At 41.7% G+C, this 20,536-nt stretch overlaps 1 long non-coding RNA gene and 1 pseudogene across 1 annotated transcript in view; both read right to left on the bottom strand.

Annotated features, from left to right (window-relative positions):
• Nucleotides 1-3,027: 3,027 nt before the first annotated feature.
• On the bottom strand, nt 3,028-3,385 carry LOC118528094 (NADH dehydrogenase [ubiquinone] 1 beta subcomplex subunit 1 pseudogene; annotated as a pseudogene).
• Nucleotides 3,386-4,169: 784 nt separating this feature from the next.
• The window catches only part of LOC118528095 (uncharacterized), a 37,441-nt gene continuing 21,074 nt past the window's right edge, over nt 4,170-20,536 (bottom strand). The window contains exons 3-6 of the long non-coding RNA XR_013448088.1: nt 8,756-8,865; nt 7,840-8,002; nt 4,608-4,633; nt 4,170-4,497 (exon numbers count right to left, since the gene is read on the bottom strand). This is a non-coding gene — a long non-coding RNA (uncharacterized LOC118528095). The remainder of the gene's footprint in view (nt 4,498-4,607; nt 4,634-7,839; nt 8,003-8,755; nt 8,866-20,536) is intronic.

Below are 20,536 nucleotides of genomic sequence, written 5' to 3'. Positions count from 1 at the left end.
TGTACATGTAAATATACAGGCTTGAAAATGGGAAAATTTCACCATATCCCTTGAGTGTGTGTGATCTCTGGAGGAAAAAACAAATTTAGAGGCGCCTGGGTGGCTCAGTTGGTTAAGCCACTGCCTTCGGCTCAGGTCATGATCCCAGGGTCCTGGGATCGAGCCCCACGTTGGGCTGCCTGCTCAGCAGAGAGCCTGCTTCTCCCTCTCCCTCTGCCACTCCCCCTGCTTGTGCTCTTTCAAATGAATAAATAAAATCTTAAAAAAAAATAAAAATTTAAATAAATAAAAATTTAAAAATAAAAAAAATTTAAATGCTTCCTGCTTGTGTTCGTACTTTTTCTTTGTCAAGTTTTCCTCCAACGAGTTAGCCTATCTCATGGCCTACCTTTGTTTCTTAAATATAACATAGTTAATAAGCTGATCAGTTTTAAAAAGCTTTAAGGTTAAAAATCTTAACTTGAATTTAGGAGGTCTCTGAAATCCCTATCAGGTTGGTGAACATGTACTCACTGCTCTGAAGTAAACCATGCGGGCCCTATCTCTGATTTCCCCAAGTCACTATTCAACCTTACTCCATTTATTTTCTTTCTTTGCTCACTCTATATTCTATACCTCCTGCTTCTCCATTTTCATCTCTGAAGTTAGAAATTGTAGCAACTGCAGGTTAGGAATTTAGAGAAAACAACTGTGCTCAAGATACAGTCTTTTTCACTCTGCTAACATGAACTAGTCCTGCAAGGAAGGAGAAGTAAATTTGGGAATATAAGTTAACAAGTTAACAAGTTAACCATCCATGCTGTTGCTATTCGCATCTTGAGAGAGAAAACCAGAAGTCTCACCTCCAGAAATCAGGTTGTTGTCATCATCATTGCCAAAGAATCAGGCCAGCAAGAGGGTGCTCTCAGGCAGAAAACAACTGGTTTTGCTCCTGGTGGCTTCTGCTGAATCATCAGTAACAGCCAGACAACATGTGGGTGTCGACAGCAGCCATAAAAACAGGCAGAAATATACAGAGGGAAAAAGTTGAGTTCTACCTCTTGCTTGTCAGCAGACCCAGTCTGTCATTAGTTTGAAGGGATTTGAAAGTTCAAGCAAACAGAACTTTAAAAGGATTTGCAGGTATTGTTGGCTTAACTAGGAAGTCTGTGCAAGCCAGAGACTTAGGAATGGAGCACATGGACCCAAAGAAAATGCTTTTTGTGTGTATAGGGCAAGAAAATGGACTTGAACCCATAGGACCTATGAAATATTTTCATTTTCCGCCACTTGAGAAAGATCTGTGACAAAGGTGTCACATGAACCTAGTAACAGAAAAGTCTATGAAATATACCTTAACATCTGAGGGTGTGACAGCTAATAAGAAAGAGGCCTTCTCATCACGATTCCAAAGCATTACTTCACTTTGCCCTAGGGTGACTCAAGTGTATCCATCAAAGCAGAGAAACTGTCTGAACATGGGAGCACACCCACTAAACTGCTGTTTATTAACTTTGGGCCCGTGAAAACAAAGCCAAGTCCTCACCTTGAATATAGAAAAGCTGAAGACAGCAGGCTCTTGTTCAGGTATCTTGGTTCCATCCTTGCAACAGTGAGACATGACACCATTTACGGAAGGCCTACATGTGCCAGGCATTCTGCTAGGCCATCAAACACATTGTGTCACAGAGTCTCCTGGACAACTCAGTAAGGCACGTATTACCTCCACTCTCTGTTTTTCCAAAGAGGAAACTGAGTCTCAGAGAGACTAAATGACTTGCCCATGACCACCTGGTGGGTGGAAAGCAAAGATCAGAATAGAGCTTTGTCTGTTCCAAAAGCCCAGGCTTTTTACTGCGAGGAAATACCTGGAAAAACCCATAGTTGTTTCCTGCCCCTCTGAGCTGCAGAAAGATGTCCATAGCCTGTCCCCCTCCTTCCTTTCAACTTAAGTAGCATTTCCGTGCTAAGTGTGGTCTCCAGACCAGCCTATCAGCTCAGTATCTTCTGGAAGCATCTTAGACATACAGAAACTCAGGCCCTACCCCAGCCCTACTAAGCCAGAATCCACTCTCTAAAGTGGGAAGAGAACTGATCACCTTCCTCACTGGCACCTTTATTACAGGCCTTTAATAACAGACTAATTATTCTGTGGCAAAGAGCAACTCCGAGAAACAGTTTCCGTGCCCTTCATTAAACCTCTGACTTTTGAAATGTGTTCCTTCCGCTGAAAAGGGGGTGTCACTTCTACTGACCCCTTGCCATAGCAGAAATCTCCATCAGACAAGCACAGGAAAGAAGCAAGGGAAGCATTTCAGCAGGTTTTGCTGATAAGGCTGTGGACAGCTGCATTCCCTGGCACCTGTGTAGTACAAGGTAATGCTAAATATTAACACCTAAGAAGATTAGTGGGGATTGCAGGAGGAGAGTCTCACTGGGTTAAAGGTCATTTGCTCACAAATCTCCTCAGTACAAGGGAGCCTCAAATAGTCCTTAGGGAGGAGCCTCACAGTTAAAGCAACAAGGCAGGAGGCCAGGAGGAAGGTCCCTGTTCTAGGGGCCTCCTGCAGGGTATGAATTCTGTTTCTGCAGCGTGGGTGGTAACCAGTTATAGCGACTAGGCTTAAAGGGACTTCTCTTCTATAGAGGAGAGTGGACCTAAGTGAAATAAGTCAGACACAGAAAGACAAATACGGTACGATTTCACTTACATGTAGAATCTGAAAAACAAAGCAAATGAACAAACAAATGGGAAGGGCTTCTTGAGGCTCCAGGGTTTGGATAGAACAAAGGGTTACTAGGCAGAGGAAATTAGTAAGAGAGACAAAAAAAGAAAGAGTTAACTTGAAATAGAGTGAAGAGGTTGGTAAATAAAAGAAGGTAACTCAAGATGGAAGAGAGAGAAGAAATTCTTCACTCCTAGAACCATAAAATAATATCTATTTTTTCACTGAGATCACCTTTTTTTTTTTTTTTGAGGTTTAAATGCCATTAGCTCCAACTCTTGGATCCTCGGAAACCTAAAGCCCTCCCAAAGGTGTCTTCGGGTTACCAGGAGCTCATTTTCTTGTGGGTCCATTAGGTTTACAGTTGCACATCTTTTTTTTTTTTTAAATAATGAATGTGTTTTTATTTCTCTCCTAATTTTTAAAATGTGAACATTCTGGAATTCAGTCACGGCCTTTACTTCCAGGTGACTCCTTCACAGCGTCTCAGTTCCCTCTTAAACAACACACTCTTGTTCCAGAAGGCAGTTAGCTTTTCAGCATTCTTTCTGTCTAGATAATATCCAAGGACAAATCCCACAGGCACGAGTATATGTAACTGGTGGTCACGAGCAATCTGAATTACGTTCATTATGAGTGCTGCAGCCTTGGTGCCAAAAACGACCCCACAACCAGTTTGCACATCTTTCTAATGCTCAAGTCCCTTCTATGAAACACCATAGCAATGATTGCACCCAGCACAATAGTTGGTTATCTTATTCAGTGCATAGAATGATTCTGCCCAGGTAGAATTAAATGCTAATTATTTTATTGATAAGGAAGGATATGGTGGCTCAGAGACATTAAGAAATTAGGCTAAGGATCTTAGCAATATTTTTCTAGATATCTCTCCTCAGGCAAGGGAAACAAAAACAAAATAAACTATTGGGACTACACTAAAATAAAAAGCTTTTGCACAGCAAAGGAAATCAGAAACAAAATGAAAAGGCAACCTACTGAATTGGAGAAGATATTTGCTAATGATATATCTGATAAGGGTTAATATCCAAAATATATAAAGAACTTATAAATCCAACACCCAAAAAACAAATAATCCAATTAACAAATGGTAGACATTTTTCCAAGGAAGACCTACAGATGGCTAATGGACACATGAAAAGCTGCTCAACATCACTCATATCAAAGAAATACAAATCAAAACCACATGAGATATTACCTTACACCTGTCAGAATAGCTAGTATCAAAAAGACAAGAAATAACAAGTGTTGGTAAGGTTGTGGAGAAAAAGGAACTTTCATGATTTGTTGGTGGGAATGTAAATTGGTGCAGCCACTGTGGAAAACAGTATGGAGACTCCTCAAAAACTTGAAAAATAGAAATACCATATGATCCACTAATTCCACTATTGAGTATTCACCCAAAGAAAATGAAAGCACTAATTCAAAAAGATATGTGCAGCCTTATGTTTATTGCAACATTATTTAAAACAGCCTAGACATGGAAGCAACCCAAGTGTCCATCCACAGATGAATGGGTAAAGATGTGGTACACACACACACACACACACACACACACACACACACACACACAGAGGAATAGTACTCTGTCATAAAAAAGAATGAAATCTTGGGGCGCCTGAGTGGCTCAGTCGTTAAGCGTCTGCCTTCGGCTCGGGTCATGATCTCAGGGTCCTGGGATCGAGCCCCGCATTGGGCTCCCTGCTCCGCGGGAAGCCTGCTTCTCCCTCTCCCACTCCCCTTGCTTGTGTTCCTTCTCTCGCTGTGTCTCTCTCTGTCAAATAAATAAATAAAATCTTAAAAAAAAAAAAGAATGAAATCTTGCCATTTGCGACAACATGGATGGACCTAAGTGAAATAAGTCAGATAGAGAAAGACAAATACCATATGATTTCACTTCCATGGGGAATCTGAAAAAAAAAAAAAAGCAAATGAACAAACAAAGCAGAAACACACTATAAACAGAGAAAACAAACTGGTATTTGCTAGAGGGGAGGTAGGTGGGAAGATGGGCAAAAAGGGGTGAGGGGAGTGGGAGATACAGGCTTCCAGTTATAAAGGAATAAGTCACAAGGATAAAAGATACAGGATAGGGAATATAGTCAACGGTATTGTAATAGTGCTGTATGGTGACAGATGGGGAGCTACATGTGTGGCGAGCACAGGATAACATCGAGTTCTCAAATCACTATGTCATACACCTGAAATGAATGTAACATTGTGTGTCAAAACTATATTTCAAAATAAATAAATAAACAAACAAATAAATAAATAAATACAATGTTAGGTGATTAATTTTGAGAATTGTACTTGCTCATATTAAGCTCCTTTGGAAGGTTTGTTTATAGATTCAACTGCCTGTAGCTCAAATATTGATCTGTTTCCTGGATCCTGAATTGGATGGGACAGGACTGTAGTGTTTGGGTTTACAATAGTTAACCTAAAAGCCTTTTTAAAGGTAGCCTGAGAAATTGTTGAGTGGTAAATATCAAGAGCCCTTTAACCATGGAAATGTTTTCATACCTAGTATTGTATGTGTGTGTGTGTGTGTGTGTGTGTGTGTGTGTGTATCATTTGAAATTTGTTATCAATGCCTCTATATTTCAAAATCCAAGAGAGGGGCTAATGCTAAAAAAAAACATAGTGGCCGGGTGCCTGGGTGGCTCAGTTGGTTAAGCAACTGCCTTTGGCTCAGGTCATGATCCCAGAGTCCCCAGGATCGAGTCCCGAGTCGGGCTCCCTGCTCAGCAAGGAGTCTGCTTCTCCCTCTGACCCTACCCCCTCTTGGGCTCTCTCTCTCACTCTCTCTCTCTCTCAAATAAATAAAATCTTAAAAAAAAAAAAAAAAAAGACTGTTCCCTCTTTAAGAAAAAAAGCATAGTGGTAAAATAGAAAAAATGCATAATGATGATGTTGATTTTATTTTTGTATGTTTATTAATATAAGTCCTAGGAAAGGGGAGTGGGGAAGTCTGTCTTTTGTGTCAACTTGAAGCTACTGGACTTGATTTATTTTACAGTTTATAAGATTAAAAAGTAATGCTCACTTGACTTTACAGTCAATGTTTAAATTTAATAAATGTTTTCATATTCAAAATTAAAAAAAGAAAGAAAGAAATGCGGCGCCTGGGTGGCTCAGTCGTTAAGCGTCTGCCTTCGGCTCAGGTCATGACCCCGGGGTCCTGGGATCAAGTCCCACATCAGGCTCCCTGTTCGGCAGGAAGCCTGCTTCTCCCTCTCCCACTCCCCCCTGCTTATATTCCCTCTCTTCTCTGTGTCTCTGTCAAATAAATAAAATCTTAAAAAAAAAAGAAAAGAAAGAAAGAAATCAGGCCAAGGAAATATGGTTAGCAAGCCAAGCAGCCAGGATTTGAACTCACATCCACCTGACTCAGTGGTAATCTGTTACACTGGTGGCCCCAGTGACCCATGCCTTCTGGTATTCATGTCCTGTGTGCTCCCTTCCCTTTGAATCTGGATTGGGCCTGTGACTTGCTTCAGCCAACAGAATGCAGGTAGAGCTCTAGGTCCAAGTTCCTGGGAGCCCTGAGCTGCCATGCAAGAGGGCTGACTGTGCCCCTGAGAGACCACGCAGAGAGGGAAAAGCTCTGACACCACATGGAGAAGCTAAGCACCCAGCAGCCAGAGTTAAGGTGAAACCCCAGACATATGATCCCAATTAAACCATTCCCATCAGCACTCACCCCCCACCCTTGACAGTGATCCTAGTGGAGGCATCAGACATGATGGACACTATGCCCCAGCAGACATCATGTGGAACAGAGATGACAGGGCTTTGCTTTGTTCAAATTCCTGATCAATAGAACTGTGCAAAATGATAAAAATGGTGGTTATTTATTTTTTAGAAGATTTTATTTATTTATTTGACAGAGAGAGACACAGCGAGAGAGGGAACACAAGCAGGGGGAGTGGGAGAGGGAGAAGCAGGCTTCCCGCAGAGCAGGGAGCCCGATGCAGTGCTCGATCCCAGGACCCCGGGATCATGACCCAAGCCAAAGGCAGATGCTTAACGACTGAGCCACACAGGCGCCCCCAAAATGGTGGTTATTTTAAGTCACTAAGTTTTGAGTAGTTTGTTATGTAGCAATAGGTAACCAAGACACACCTCTGCCCTGTGGCTGAGGAGAAAGAGACAGTGATGAACTTATGAAGTCCTTGAACAAGAGAGAAAGATGGGCTGGGAAAGAGTGGGTACAACACAATTGCCAGGGTGGAAAGAAAAAAGACAAAAAGGGCATAATTATGTAGACCCCTAAGTAGGGGAAACAAGAAGTAACAGAATCTTCAGGTCACATACCTTTGCCAGGCAGCATTTCTGCCCCAGAGCAATCCTCACAATAGAATTAATGCAAGGAAAATAAAAAGGCAAGATCCAGAACCGCCTGTTTTCAACAAGAAGGTTATAGACCAAAATGTTCATAGCAGCTTTCTCTGGGTGGTGGTATCACAAAAAAAGCCTTAATAAGTTAGCTTTTTGCTCTCTTCCAGTTCTTCCATATTCCCTACAATGATTGTTTTCAACTTAATTTTTTCAAAATCTTAATATCAAAGAGATAAAAGTACATGAATTTTAAAAATCCCCCCCTCAACTGCCACAGAAAAGCACTTAACTATCCATCCCCTACTTCTCCCCATCTTGCACCCCACAGGCAACCCCTTTAACTATTTCTAGTTTTAGTTCTTTGAGTGGTTAGGTTCACATCCTTAAATAATATGCTTATACTTCCATTACTTGGTTTATTAACCTGAGGCATCTATAGGTTCCCTGTTACCAAAGTCTTATTATTTTATTGAACAAATGCATTGAATACCTACTATGTACTAACACCATTCAGGTACTGGTGACAGGGAAGAGAATAATAAAGAGAGGGTTCCTGCCCTTTTATGGCACATATTCTAGTAAAGGGAGATGGCCAATCAAAAGCAAAGAAATAATATCCAACAATAAAAAGTACTATGGAGAAAACCACATAGAGTATAGGACAGTATGGTTGAATATATTTTCCAAAAATTGGCCACAATGGTATCTTCCATCCCACATGTTCATCTAGAATCTTACCATTCACTTATCAAGAAGTAGAGCATATTTTCCTTACCTTTAAATCTGGGTGGTTTGGTGAGTTACTTGTAACCAGTAGAACACAGTAGAAGCAATGCTTGTGATTTCCAAGGCTAGTTCATAAAAGGTGATCAAATTTCTCCTGTTTGCTGGAATACTCTCTTGAAACTTTCGTTGCCATAGAAAACAGTCCAGCTGCCCTGCAATTGCCATGCTGTGAGGAAACTCAAACTAGCACACAGAAAGGAACCACATAGAGAGGCCCTAAAACTACAAGAAGAGAGAGGGGTAACTAGCCAGCTCCCAAGTGTTCCAGCCCCCAGCCTGCCCCCTTAAGCCTCCACCTCACAGCTGAGTCTTGAATGGTGAGAGAGCCAGCCTTGCAAAAATCTGGAGGCAAAGTAGTCCAGGTAGAGGAAACTGCAAGTAAAAATAACCTGAGTCTTCATTATGGGGATGCCTGGCTGGCTTAGTCAGTGGAGCATGTGACTCTTGATCTCAGGGTTGTGAGTTCAAGCCCCACATTGGGCATAGAGCTTATTTTTAAAAAATTAAAAATTAAAAGAGAAAGAGAGAGAGAGCACAAGCAGGGGGAGAGGCAGAGGGAGAAGCAGGCTCACTGCTGAGCAGGGAGCCCGACACGGGACTCGATCCCAGGACCCTGGGATCATGACCTGAGCCGAAGGCAGACACTTAACCAACTGAACCACCCAGGTACCCCTCCCTGTATGTATTTTATACCTCAATTTAAAAAAATCAACTTCTTATACTGGAAGAACAGGAAGGAGGTAATGTTCATTTAGTTCAGCTTTTCTACCTCTTCCTCATCACTGATTACCTTTGCAACTTTAAATAATATACTTAAACCTCTGGTTTTTGTTCCACCAACTTCTATCAGTAGTTCTTGCTTCTACAAGTAAGATGAACATATTGGGGCTACTATGTTTACTCACCCCTCTTTCTCCTCCCAGTTGTTTTCAGCTGTCCTTTACATTCCTCAGATCAGTAAGAGTTACATTCTGTTCTGTAACCATAATGTAGTCTTCTGGGTTTTAAGTTATTCCTAAATGTTGAAGTTCAAAAAACAAAGTTTACATTATTGTGATGACATAAATATTGTTCCTGGCTGAGTCAAGTGGGATGAATAGAAATACATTTTCTTGACAACAGCGCCAATGTCATGCCCTCTTTATCACTTGAAGAAGAATACTCTTAACATCTAAGGCAAATAAATACTCTTTTATTTATGTATTAGTTAGCTATTGCTGCATAACAAATCACTCCTAAACTTAGTCTTTTAAAACAATAATGATCCCTTATTTCTTATGAGAGTATAGGTCAGTTAAGTGGTTCTGTTCATCTGACTGGACTTGGCCAATCTACAGTGGACTCACTGTCATGGCTGTATTTGGTTGCTGGATTAGGCTGTGAGCTGGTTGGTCTAGAATTGCCTTGGCTTTAACAACTTAGTTTTCTTCTATGTGTTTTTCATATCCTTCTAACAGATTAACCCATGTTTGTTCTCATGGTCGTGGCAGGGTTTCAAGAGAGAGAGCTAAAACATGCAGTACTTTTTCATGTTTTCTTCTTGGATCATTTGCTACTGTGCTATTAGCTAAATCAAGTCCTGTGTCCCAGAATCAGGGTGTTGGTAGGGAGTCTACAGAAAGTGTGGATACAGGATAGCCATTATTAATTGGCCATTAATGCAAGTCACTAAGTCTGCTACACTTACATCATCAGTGCCTCAAAATTATACCACATTTTCCTTTGCTTCATTTGTACATTTATTTTCTAGTGTTTCCAATTGGTTCTTTTTTTGCTATTGGAAGAAGAAACATATGCTTTCTTCACCACATGACTAATATTATTTAACTTCTTATTCCTTTTTCCTATTATTCCATGCTTCTTAAAAACATTCTTGTGAAAGCTCACTGAGTTTTTAGTCTAATGTGAACTGATTGTGTTTAGGCTGGTTAAACAGTTGATATGCTAGAATGTCTTTTTACAGCACTCCTTGGGGATTTCCACTGTGTCATATATACCACATCTTCTTTCTGCAGAAAGGATACTTGAGATACAAAGTGTCTAAGCCCTTTCATGTCTGATAATAAGTTTGATGCCTTAATCTTGTTCCTTTATTGAGGACCTGCTGTTTCTTACCCTCCTAGGAAACTTGTAGGTTCTTTTCTTAATCCATGAAATTCTAAAGTTTCATTCTAGACATGGGTCTTTTTAAAACACTTATTATACCAGGCACTCAGAAGGCCCTTTCAAACTAAGGACTTCTATTTTTATAGAAAATGTTGTTCCATATTTCTTTAATAACTTCCTTCCTTTGGTTTCCAAATTCTTTCTTCACTGACCTCCTATTATTTAGAGATTAAACCTTGTAGAGTGGTTTTCTATGTTCACTAACTCTTCTATTTTCCATTTCTTTGATTTTGTTCCATTTCCTAGATTATTTCCTTTCTCCCTCCCAAGCTCTCTATTGATTTTTTTTGTAACTGCCATTATGCTTCCAAAGATTTTCCTTGTGCTCCTGTTTTCCCCGACAGTATTCTGTTCTTGTTTTATAAATGTAATAGCTTCTCAAATCTCTTTGAAGTCACTTAAGTTTTGTTGTTGTTTTGTTGTTGTTTATGTATTTGATCCTGCTTCCTTCCGTTCTTTGATTTATCTCCATTTCCTCTGGGGTTAATTTTTCCTTTGATTTGGTATTTCTTTTTCATGATTCAAATTTTCTTAATATTTTTGATAGTCCTTTGTTAACTGTACATACCTAAGATTAAGAGACTGGATAGGTTTTTTCAAGATAGTTGATACTGATTTTCTCTGGTAGTGTATGTAGTGGTGTCTTTCTTTTGGCCTATCAACTGAGAGTTCTGCTTAGGTGGCCAGGGCTTATTTATGAGCAGACTTTGCTTTAGAACGAATAAGAAGGGAGTAGGTTTGAGGTTATAAGATCCAAAGATGCCAGAATGGGGAAGGCTTCATTTCTGGAGCCCTCCAGGCAGTTTGTTTAGTTTCTTTAGAGAGTTTATGGTAGATTGTTAAAAGTATGGTTCCCAATGAATCACATCTCCCTGTGCCCATGCCCCTTTAACAATGGCTTTGCAGAAACCCCATCAAAGGTGAAGTCTATTTCTCATCTCTTAAATCTGGTCTGGCCTGTGACTTGCTTTGGCTGATGGAATGCTGGAGAAGTGACAATATGCAAGTTCTAGAGCCTTGGTTTCAAGAGGCCTTGCAGCTTCTTCCTTCCTTGTCTTAGAATATTCCCACCACAATATAAGAAAGACTGAGCTGGATGACTGAATGATGAGAGACCATGTGGAGAGGGGCTCAGATGATAGTCAGAACTAAGGCCCCAGGACATCTTAGACTCTCCAGACCCAATGAAGCTGCCAATTGACTGCAGCTGCATATGTGACTCTAGGTGAGAGCCCAGCCAACCTATAAAGTTGCGAGAAATAATAAACAATTTTTTAATTTTCAGCCACTAAAATCTGGAGTGGTTTGTCATGCATTGTGATAACTGATGCAGAGCTTTTAAAATTCTGTTTTTGTTTTTGTCTGGATTGCCTGTGTTCTGCATGTGTGAGGTACATGCAAAGTAGAGATCTAATTGGTTCAGTTATTTCAAAAACGTAAATTCAACTAACCCCTGTTTTCTGTCCTTCTCATTCCACCCCTCACACCAAATATCTCTAACCCTTGAATCTTTCTTGGTAAGGTAGAGATTGCTGGTCACCTGACCCAACAGCCATTCTCCCCTACCTACTTAGTAACACAACTCTGATTTTAGCAATGCATCCAGCTAAGACAGTATATTCCTTTATTTTTAAAGATTTTATTTATTTATTTGAGAAAGAGAGAGAGAGAGCATGAATGGGGGGAGGTGCAGCAGGAGAGGGAGAAGCAGACTCCCTGCTGAGTGTGAGGCTCATTCCTAGGACACTGAGATCATGACCTGAGCCAAAGTCAGACATTTAACTGACTGAGGCACCCAGGCACCCCAAGACAGTATATTTCTAAGCCTTGCAGCTAGGGGCTCCCACATGAAGAAGTTCTAAGCAATGAGATCTAAGTGGTAGAGTTCTGTAGGATTTCCAGACACATTGCTTAAATGGAATTAACCTGCTAGGAAGGGTCCCTTTTTGCTCTTCTGTTCTTCCTTCTGTGTGCTGCCTGGAATGTGGATGTAATGGCTGGAGCTCTAGCTGCCACCTTGGCGACTCTAGCTGCCACCTATGAACTTAGAGGCTGAAAGTTATACACAAAGAGTAGTACAGCTGAAGAGGAGACTGAATCTCTGATGACAGAGTGGAGCTGCCCTTTCAGCTATGCACTGCCTATCTCCAGATTTCTTTTGCATGAGACAAGAATAAGCTTTTCTCTTGTTTAAGGTACTGCTAATTACCCCCACCCCCCGACACACACACCCTGTTTTATGTATCTGAACTTAATCTTAACTACAATAATATAGCCTCTGCCTGTCACCCTGGGATCCTCCTCCACTGCATCCATCACCCATGTGTATCTTGGGTTGCTTCTATTTCTAGAAGCTCCACTGGGCTTTAGAGTATCTTCCATGTCTCATCTTAATGTGTTCAATTTTTCCTCTATCTTTTTGAAAATATAGAATACAGTTATAATAATGGTTTTAACGTCCTTGTCTGCTAATTCTAATATCTGTATCAGTTTGTGTCTACTCCACTAACTGAAGTTTCCCTTTTTAGGATTTCCTACAATTAATTCTGAAAGGGCTACATTGCCTTAGGTTGGGCTCCCCTAGAAGCAGACACTGATACAAGGATTTGAGTTGGGGGTGATGCCAGACTGGGAGGGGAGTAGGAAAGTGAGACAGGGAAGGAAAATGAACTCAGTACAGAATGTGATAATGAGCAGGTTATTGCCGTGGGCATCTGGGACCTAATTCCACTGGGAACCTGGTGAGATGGTATAGAACAAAGATGTCCTACCCAAGGGACAAGGAAATAGGGATATTTAAACACTGACTCCCATAGATCATTGGTTGAGCATTGCTTCAGAAGGTATCTTCTTGCTCTTCTAGGCTGCCTGTCCAGATGGGCCTGAACAAGGCTCCTTTAGCCAGTGAAAGCCCTCAGGGAAAACTTCTCAGGTGCGTGCAGTAGGAAGCGGTTGACATATCTGGGAATGCTATGTGCTGAGGGAATATGAGCAGGACTCTGACAATGTCTGTAATATACATCATTCCTGGAGCCCCAGTATCCATTCAACAAACAAGGAAAGAACTATCCGCTCTCTCAAAAGTGCTTTGCCTTTCCCAGTGTGGGTTTCATTGACTTGTTCTGATTCAATGGACTGTGTTCCTTCCGGTTTATTTTTGTTCGTAGGCACTTCACCAACCCTTGTGGTTCTTCCAAATGTAGGAAGAGATATTTTATCCTATTATGTGTAATCAGCTGATGGGGAAGGCAGTGCTCTTTCAGGCTCCCAAGCACCAGAAGAACATAGCCTCACTTCTGGCTGGGCAGCTAGCCGTCTGGCCATTCCATTTTCAGTGCCATGATGTAATTTAATTTCTAAAAACAACCCAAGTCTGGAGCCTGATGGCCTGGCCAAATCTAGCAAATCTTTGCGACTCAGTTTCCTTATCTGAAAAACAACAAAGAGGGTGTGGGCGGAGGTTATCTCTAGGGTTCCTGCAAGCTTAAGGACTCTGATCTGTATGTTGGCAGGCCTGGTCTGCAACTCCACAGCCAAGGAAAGTCATCTTCATATGTCACAGATTTCCACCAGGGACTGCTGTTAGGAAGCTTCCCCTCAACTCTGTCCTTAGACTTCTGGTCTCATTCCCATTTGACTCTATAATCCCACACCTGAGAGAATACCCCAAAGAAATACCCAGAGGTCAAGTGGTCAGCACAAAGGTGTTCACCACAAATTCATAGAAGAATGGCCAATGGTTTATAGCCTATCCAGGTGATGGAATATAATTCAGATGACAGAAACATTTTGAAGAATTATCAGTGACATACAGAATCATACAGCCCATGATACACTGTATGAAAAACAGATACCAAATCATATACGTAGAAGGATCCCAACCGGTTCCAATATATGATTATATTATAAAAGGTCTGGATTGTAATTACATTTTTATAAGTTAATCCATTTTGTTTACTTATTTGTAAAAGATTGGAACATGGAATTACAGTAGATTTTTCTCTTCTTTACCTTTTCCTGTATTTTCTAAGTTTTCTACAATTACCAGAAGTATATATTATTTTTATGAACAAAAAGAAAACAAAAGTGTTTTCTCTCTTCAGAAGAATTAAAACAACATATTTGAGCCTTCTTCTTTGTCTGCAAGAGCTCTAATATGGGCACTGGCACTCTGTTGGGCATCCTTTCCTCACTGGATTTAATTGTCATGGCCATCATAGGTATTTAACACGGTTACAAGCATTGTCTACATATAGATGATGGAGTCTGAGCCCCTGTTCTTTCCTGTGTCTTGCAAATGCTGCTGTCTCAGTTTTCAGCTGAGTGTCAACGGCATCATCTTCTGCCCAGACTTGTGCTGACTCTACAGGGAGAGGGTGACCTCATTTGCTCTGGGTACAGTTGTAGAAGGGGGTTGGGAATTGCAAATGGTGAAGGCTTCAGTTCCAATTTGTTTTTTTTTTTTTTAAGATTTTATTTATTTATTTGACAGAGAGAGACACAGCGAGAGAGGGAACACAAGCAGGGGGAGTGGGAGAGGGAGAAGCAGGTTTCCCTCAGAGCAGGGAGCCCGATGCGGGGCTCAATCCCAGGACCCTGGGATCATGACCTGAGCCGAAGGCAGATGCTTAACGACTGAGCCACCCAGGCGCCCCTCCAATTTGCTTTTGCTTCACAGCCAATGGCTACAGCTGGATTTTCTGCTACTTTACTTTAAAGGCAAACAGATCCTGCAAGGCAAAAAATGGGTCTTTCAAAAGACTATATTGTATATTTTAAGTAAGGAACACACAGCCCATTTATGAATCTGACTCTGACTCTTGTAGCAGAGTCTGTCAGTGCCCCACCCCTCTGTCCTTTGCCTCCCTGGAGGACTGCCCATGTCTGTTCGAGGACATTTTCTGACCTTGGGGAGTGGGCATTGTTGGGACCACGCTAGGACAGGCCAGAAGTGTCAGAGAGCTAACACCCTGGAGCAACCTAAGACACTGAGGGATAAATGTATAAATACCCCCACTCTATCACCGTCAGTGGGACAGTTTGGAGGCACGTCCCAGCACACTCTCAGATAGGCCTGGGCAGGATTAAGCCCCAGCTGCTGACAACAGAAATCTGCTGATTAACATCTGTCTTATGGCCTCTCCACCCTTTCCTTCTTCCTTCCCTCACTATGGTCCTGAATAAACTACTTGCACCAGAATCCTTGCCTCGGGGTCCGCTTTTGGCGGAATCCAAACTAAGGAAAATTCACCCTTTGTGTACCTGACAATGCTCTGGGCCATTTGGAACAAAAGACACCATTCTGATCCCCCCCAAAACCAAAGTGGAATTAAGGATATAAGTTTATCTACTGCATAGGCTATAAAGCATAAGGGTGCCCTAAATTCCTACAGTCTGAAGGTCTCTAAGTTGGCTATGTTTAGGTGCCAGTAAGCAGTGCACTGTTTCCTTTTACTACAAAGAAAGAACTCATTCTGGACGCTGGCTGCAAAAGAAAAGACAGAACCCACTTCGTTTCCCTAAAGCATTGAAGACATTTCCCCCCAGGCCAGCAAGAGCTTTTAAATTACTGTGCCCTAAAAATAACATTCTCACTCCTGCATGGGTTATAAAAACTGAAATGGTGGGTTATTTCCATCCACCTCCAGAGCAGCTGTTCAGGAGCTCTGAGTGTTGAGAGGGATTATGTAATGACTTTGTGCTATCTTCGACTGGGCAAAGCAAATCACTCTTCTGTGATGGGCCTTCAAGGTAATACAACAGGACATTTGCGGATCTACACAGCAGGGAAGGAAATGGGTGAAGAGGGAAGAGAGGAGTAGAAAGTCTGGATCACAGAAGGGCCTGCCTACCTCCCTGCTTGCGTTGGAGAGCCTCCTGCACTCCCCACCAGCACCATGCTCCAGAAGGCCCTGATCCTCTCTGTCTGGTTCTTCCTGGCTGGGAATTTCCCCACACTATGTCTGGAACTGACTGCTGACCTAGACTTAACCACTGACCTGGAGTTCACCACTGACCTAGAGTCAACTGCTGATAAGTATCTGAACACACAGGCTTTCAAAATGTCTACTGATAGGGAATCACTCTCAACTTTGTGGAAGAAGCCAGAGGCCACAGGTGATTCCAATTCAATTCATACCAAGAGTTTTTTGAGTGTCAGTTATATAGCTGTCACTGCTGTTTATCATGACTGGAGCACCAGACCAGACCAGCATCTCCATAGGAAGTAAGGCCTTCTCGGTACTTGTTTAAAATGAAACACATTGCCAGGACACCTGGGTGGCTCAGTCGTTAAGCGTCTGCCTTCGGCTCAGGTCATGATCCCAGGGTCCTGGGATCGAGTCCCACATCAGCCTCCCTGCTCAGCGGGAAGCCTGCTTCTCCCTCTCCCACTCCCCCTGCTTGTGTTCCCTCTCTCGCTGTCTCTCTGTTGAAAAATAAATAAAATCTTAAAAAAAAAAAAATTTTAATGAAACACATTGCCATTAGCTGTGACCATCACTCTGCTATCCATCACTTTCTAAAAAGATTCTGAGCTTCTGAACAAGACTGCCATTACATTTTAAGACTACACAATTACAGGCTGCATAACTGTAGAAAACTAGGGGACATACGATGTACCCAACTGAGGAGAAACAGCAGGGTGAAGGGAATTGTACACAGATGGAGGAGGGGCACTTATAACCACGTCCCATTTAATATGGGCTTGATAAATGTTCGTTTGAATTAAAAAGAAAAAAGAAAAAAGAAAATCTAGATAGAACTACAGCTTTCTGAGTCCCTGAGAATACGATGACCCAAGATTGAGCAAATTTACACCTGTCATCCCAGTGTAACTTTTAAAAGCATCCCCTTTCACTCTCAAAAGTGTCCTGGTTTGGAATAAATTGTATGGACACTCAACCTAAGAATGATAGTTCAAAGAGGCAACTGACTTATTTGGTGCTATCCATATATGTATCTCTGGGATAGCTTCTATTGCTCATTGCCCAACTCTGTGAACCATCCAGAAATTGCTCATCCTTCTTATTCCTGGTGCCTTGCAAATGATGGATAAAGATGTTGGTTGAAGGAATGAATGAATGGAAGGAGGCCCTACCTGCTGATGGTAATTGGGACCTGGAATCACTGAGTTAGAATGGGAAGAGACCTTCAAACTCATCTTATTTTGTAGGTGAGGAAGCTCAGTCTTAGAACTGGAAAGTAGCAGATGCCTGGGTAGCTCAGTTGGTTAAGGGTCTGCCTTGGGCTCAGGTCATGGTCCTAGGGTCCTGGGATCGAGTCCCATATCAGGCTCCCCGCTCAGCAGGGAGCCTGCTTCTCCCTCTACCTGCCGTTCCCCCTGCTTGCTTGCTCTCTCACTCTCACTCACTGACAAATAAATAAAATCTTAAAAAAAAAACAAAAAAACCCAACAACAACCTGTAAAGTAGCTTGCTGACTTGAAATCTCAAGATTATTACTATTCAAAGTGTAGTGGGTAGACTAGTAGCAACAGAAGTACCTTATCAGAAAGGCAGAATCTCAGGTCCCACCCAAAACTCCTATCAAGGTCTGTGAAGGATTGGAGGTTTTACCCTACTCTCAAGCTAATAAATGAGTTTGTTACTGTCTCATGGAAACTGACAGAGGACACAAGACTCCTGAGTCAAAGGATTTTATTACTCACAGCATAGCCAGCAGCATGAGCATGCTGTTGGTTTGCATCGGTTCTCCTTGCCCCTCCAAGGCCCACAGGGGAGACATGGAGAGGCCCACGTGACACTGTTTGCATGATAGCTAAGGAATACTTAGCTTAGGGAATTCTCTGCTTTTAGAGTGAACAGTAAGCAAGCCTGCTTTTTGTTCTTTTGGGGGTTTCCGGAGGAGTGTTACCTTATCCCTCGCTATAAAAACAACCTTAAGAAATGGCCCAGGTAACAAGGAGTCAAGGCCCTTGCATTTTTAGCATACCCAGCAAGAACACGCAGGGGCACTCAGGGCCCATGGCACCTTACTTGTCCCAACAACCTATTGAATCGAACACTGCATTTGAACCAGAGCCCTTGGTGATTTATTTGTATATTAAAATTTGAGAAGTGTTTCTCTAGACTGCTTGTCCAGAGCATCTGGAGTTTCCTAATCAAGCCACTCTTATAAGTGCAATCAGCCTAAGACTCATCACCATTGTTAGAATCTGTGGCTCTTCCTCTCTTGCCATTTGGTTACTAATTCCTCAGTTATGTCTGCCTTCATCATATGGTTTCATCAGGACTGATCTTATAGTATAACAATATTGGGTAAGGTAGAGGGGGAAAGAGTAAAGAATGGAGAAGAAAAAGTGGAGCTCAAAGAGTAAGTCCCAAATAAGGAATTATTTTTCTCAAATATCAGGAAGTCCAAAGGTAGGTAGTTCAAGCCTAATATGACAAATCTACAATGCTATTAGGAACCCAGATCTCTTTCAACTTTCTGCCCTTCCAACCCTGGCATTTGACTTTTATACTCTTGATGGCAAAATGACTATTATACCACCAGGCCAGCACATCAGTATTCAAAGAAGGAAACTAGAAGGCAAAATCCACATGCCAGATGAGTCTCTCTCTTTCTATCATTAAAATAATAATATTCCTGAAGCCCCATCCAGCAGACTTCTTTCCAAATCCTATTAGCCAGGAATGGGTCACATGGCCTATCTCAAGTGTAAGGGAGACTGGGAGACTACATATTTTAACTGGCATGTTGATCCTCAGGCAAAATTGCAGTTTTGTTGGTGAGGAAGAAGAGAGGCCTGGACAGAGGATCATAGGGGAAGAGAGGAAAAAATGAAACAAGATGAAACCAGAGAGGGAGACAAACCATAAGAGACTCTTAATCTCAGGAAACAAACTGAGGGTTGCTGGAGTGGTGGGGGATGGGAGGGATCGGGTGGCTGGGTGATAGACATTGGGGAGGGCATGTGCTATGGTGAGCCCTGTGAATTGTGTAAGATGGATGAATCACAGACCTGTACCTCTGAAACAAATAATACATTATATGTTAATAAAAAAAAAAAAAGAAGAAGAAGAGAGGCCTGGATATCTAATAGACAATTAGTAACTCATGCCACAGAGCCCACCTAAGCACACTGGGAATGGGGAGGGAGGGTGGGTATCTGGCCCCAAAGCTGCCCAAGGCTTATCATAAGGAGCAACAAGGGCCACTGGCTTTGGCCTCACAGTCACAAGGGGCCTCAACTTTTGTCTTTTGACCTCATATATGTTCAATCATTGCATTTTGTATACAATTGACCCTTGAACAACATGGGTTTGAACTGTGCAGGTCCACTCATATGGTGATTATCTACAGTACAATAAATGTACTTTCTCTTATGATTTTTTTAACCCTTTCTAGTCTCTAGTTTACTTTGTTGAAAGAATACAACATATAATACACATAACATACAAAATATGTGTTAATCAACTGTTTATGTTATTGGTAAGTCTTCCTATCAACAGTAAGCTATTAATAGTTAAGTTTTTGGGGAGTCAAAAGTTATACGTGTTTTTTCAACTGTGTGTGGGGGGGTCAGTGCCTCTAACCCTTATGTTGTTCAAGGGTTAACTATGTTAAAAATCTGACTTTATTAAAAATAAATAAGATAAATAGTATATTTTTTACAATTCTCTTTTGAGTTTTCTTCACACACAAAAAAGTGTTGCCAGGAGTTTAAAATATAGAATTATTCCTGATGTCTCACATTTTCTGGCTCTGTTGCATTGGCTTAACTAGTAATAATGGGCAGTTGATCGAGATATGGGCCCCCACATATAACAGAAAGAACTACCTTATGTGATCTGGAGAAGTCTGTTTGGGCTAAGTGGGAGAAAGGCAGAGCAAGGGATATTTGATGTTGTAGTTTTGGTCTCTCCCATGGGTGGTGAAATGTGGATATTCATTTTGATGGCCTTGACCCTATCCAAGGGACTTCCATAGACACTTCCCAAGGCAGTGCAAAATTAAATTCCTGCTTTGGTCTAGCCATGGTCTGTTCTCTTAGGCAGGCAATAGATAATAAGCTGAATTCTGAGTCAAGACCATGACATCCAGGGTGCCCACTTTCCCCCAACAGCTCTCTCCCCTCCATCTTCCTCAGTTCTTTCCTTTAGGGAATTTCAATCTGTCTGCTTACAGGGCAGATGCTCTGAATGTAAAAGTCACTGTAGTAGGTTCAGTTAAAGCAAACTGTGCATTCAGCTTTAGCCAGTTCTTACTCCAAATCCGGACACCAAAATCACCCTAGCTGATGGATCCCCATGTAATACCCTGGTTGCATCAGCTGTTGTCCTCCAATTGTTAGAGAAAACACCAACAATTTTAGGAACAATGCTTTAGGCTCTTCTACCCAAAGTGTGGGCCATAGACCAGCATCATCTGGGAGCTTACTAGAAATGCAGAATTTCCATCCTGACCTCTAATATTCTGAATAAGAATCTGAATTTTAACAAGATCCCTGGTGATCCAAGTTCACAGTGAAGTTTGAGAAGCCCAGCCTTAAATGT

Source organism: Halichoerus grypus, chromosome 1 (assembly GCF_964656455.1).
Source record: "Halichoerus grypus chromosome 1, mHalGry1.hap1.1, whole genome shotgun sequence".
In the NCBI taxonomy this organism is placed as follows: Eukaryota; Metazoa; Chordata; class Mammalia; order Carnivora; family Phocidae; genus Halichoerus; species Halichoerus grypus.
This window is presented reverse-complemented; position numbering and strand designations above follow the sequence as displayed.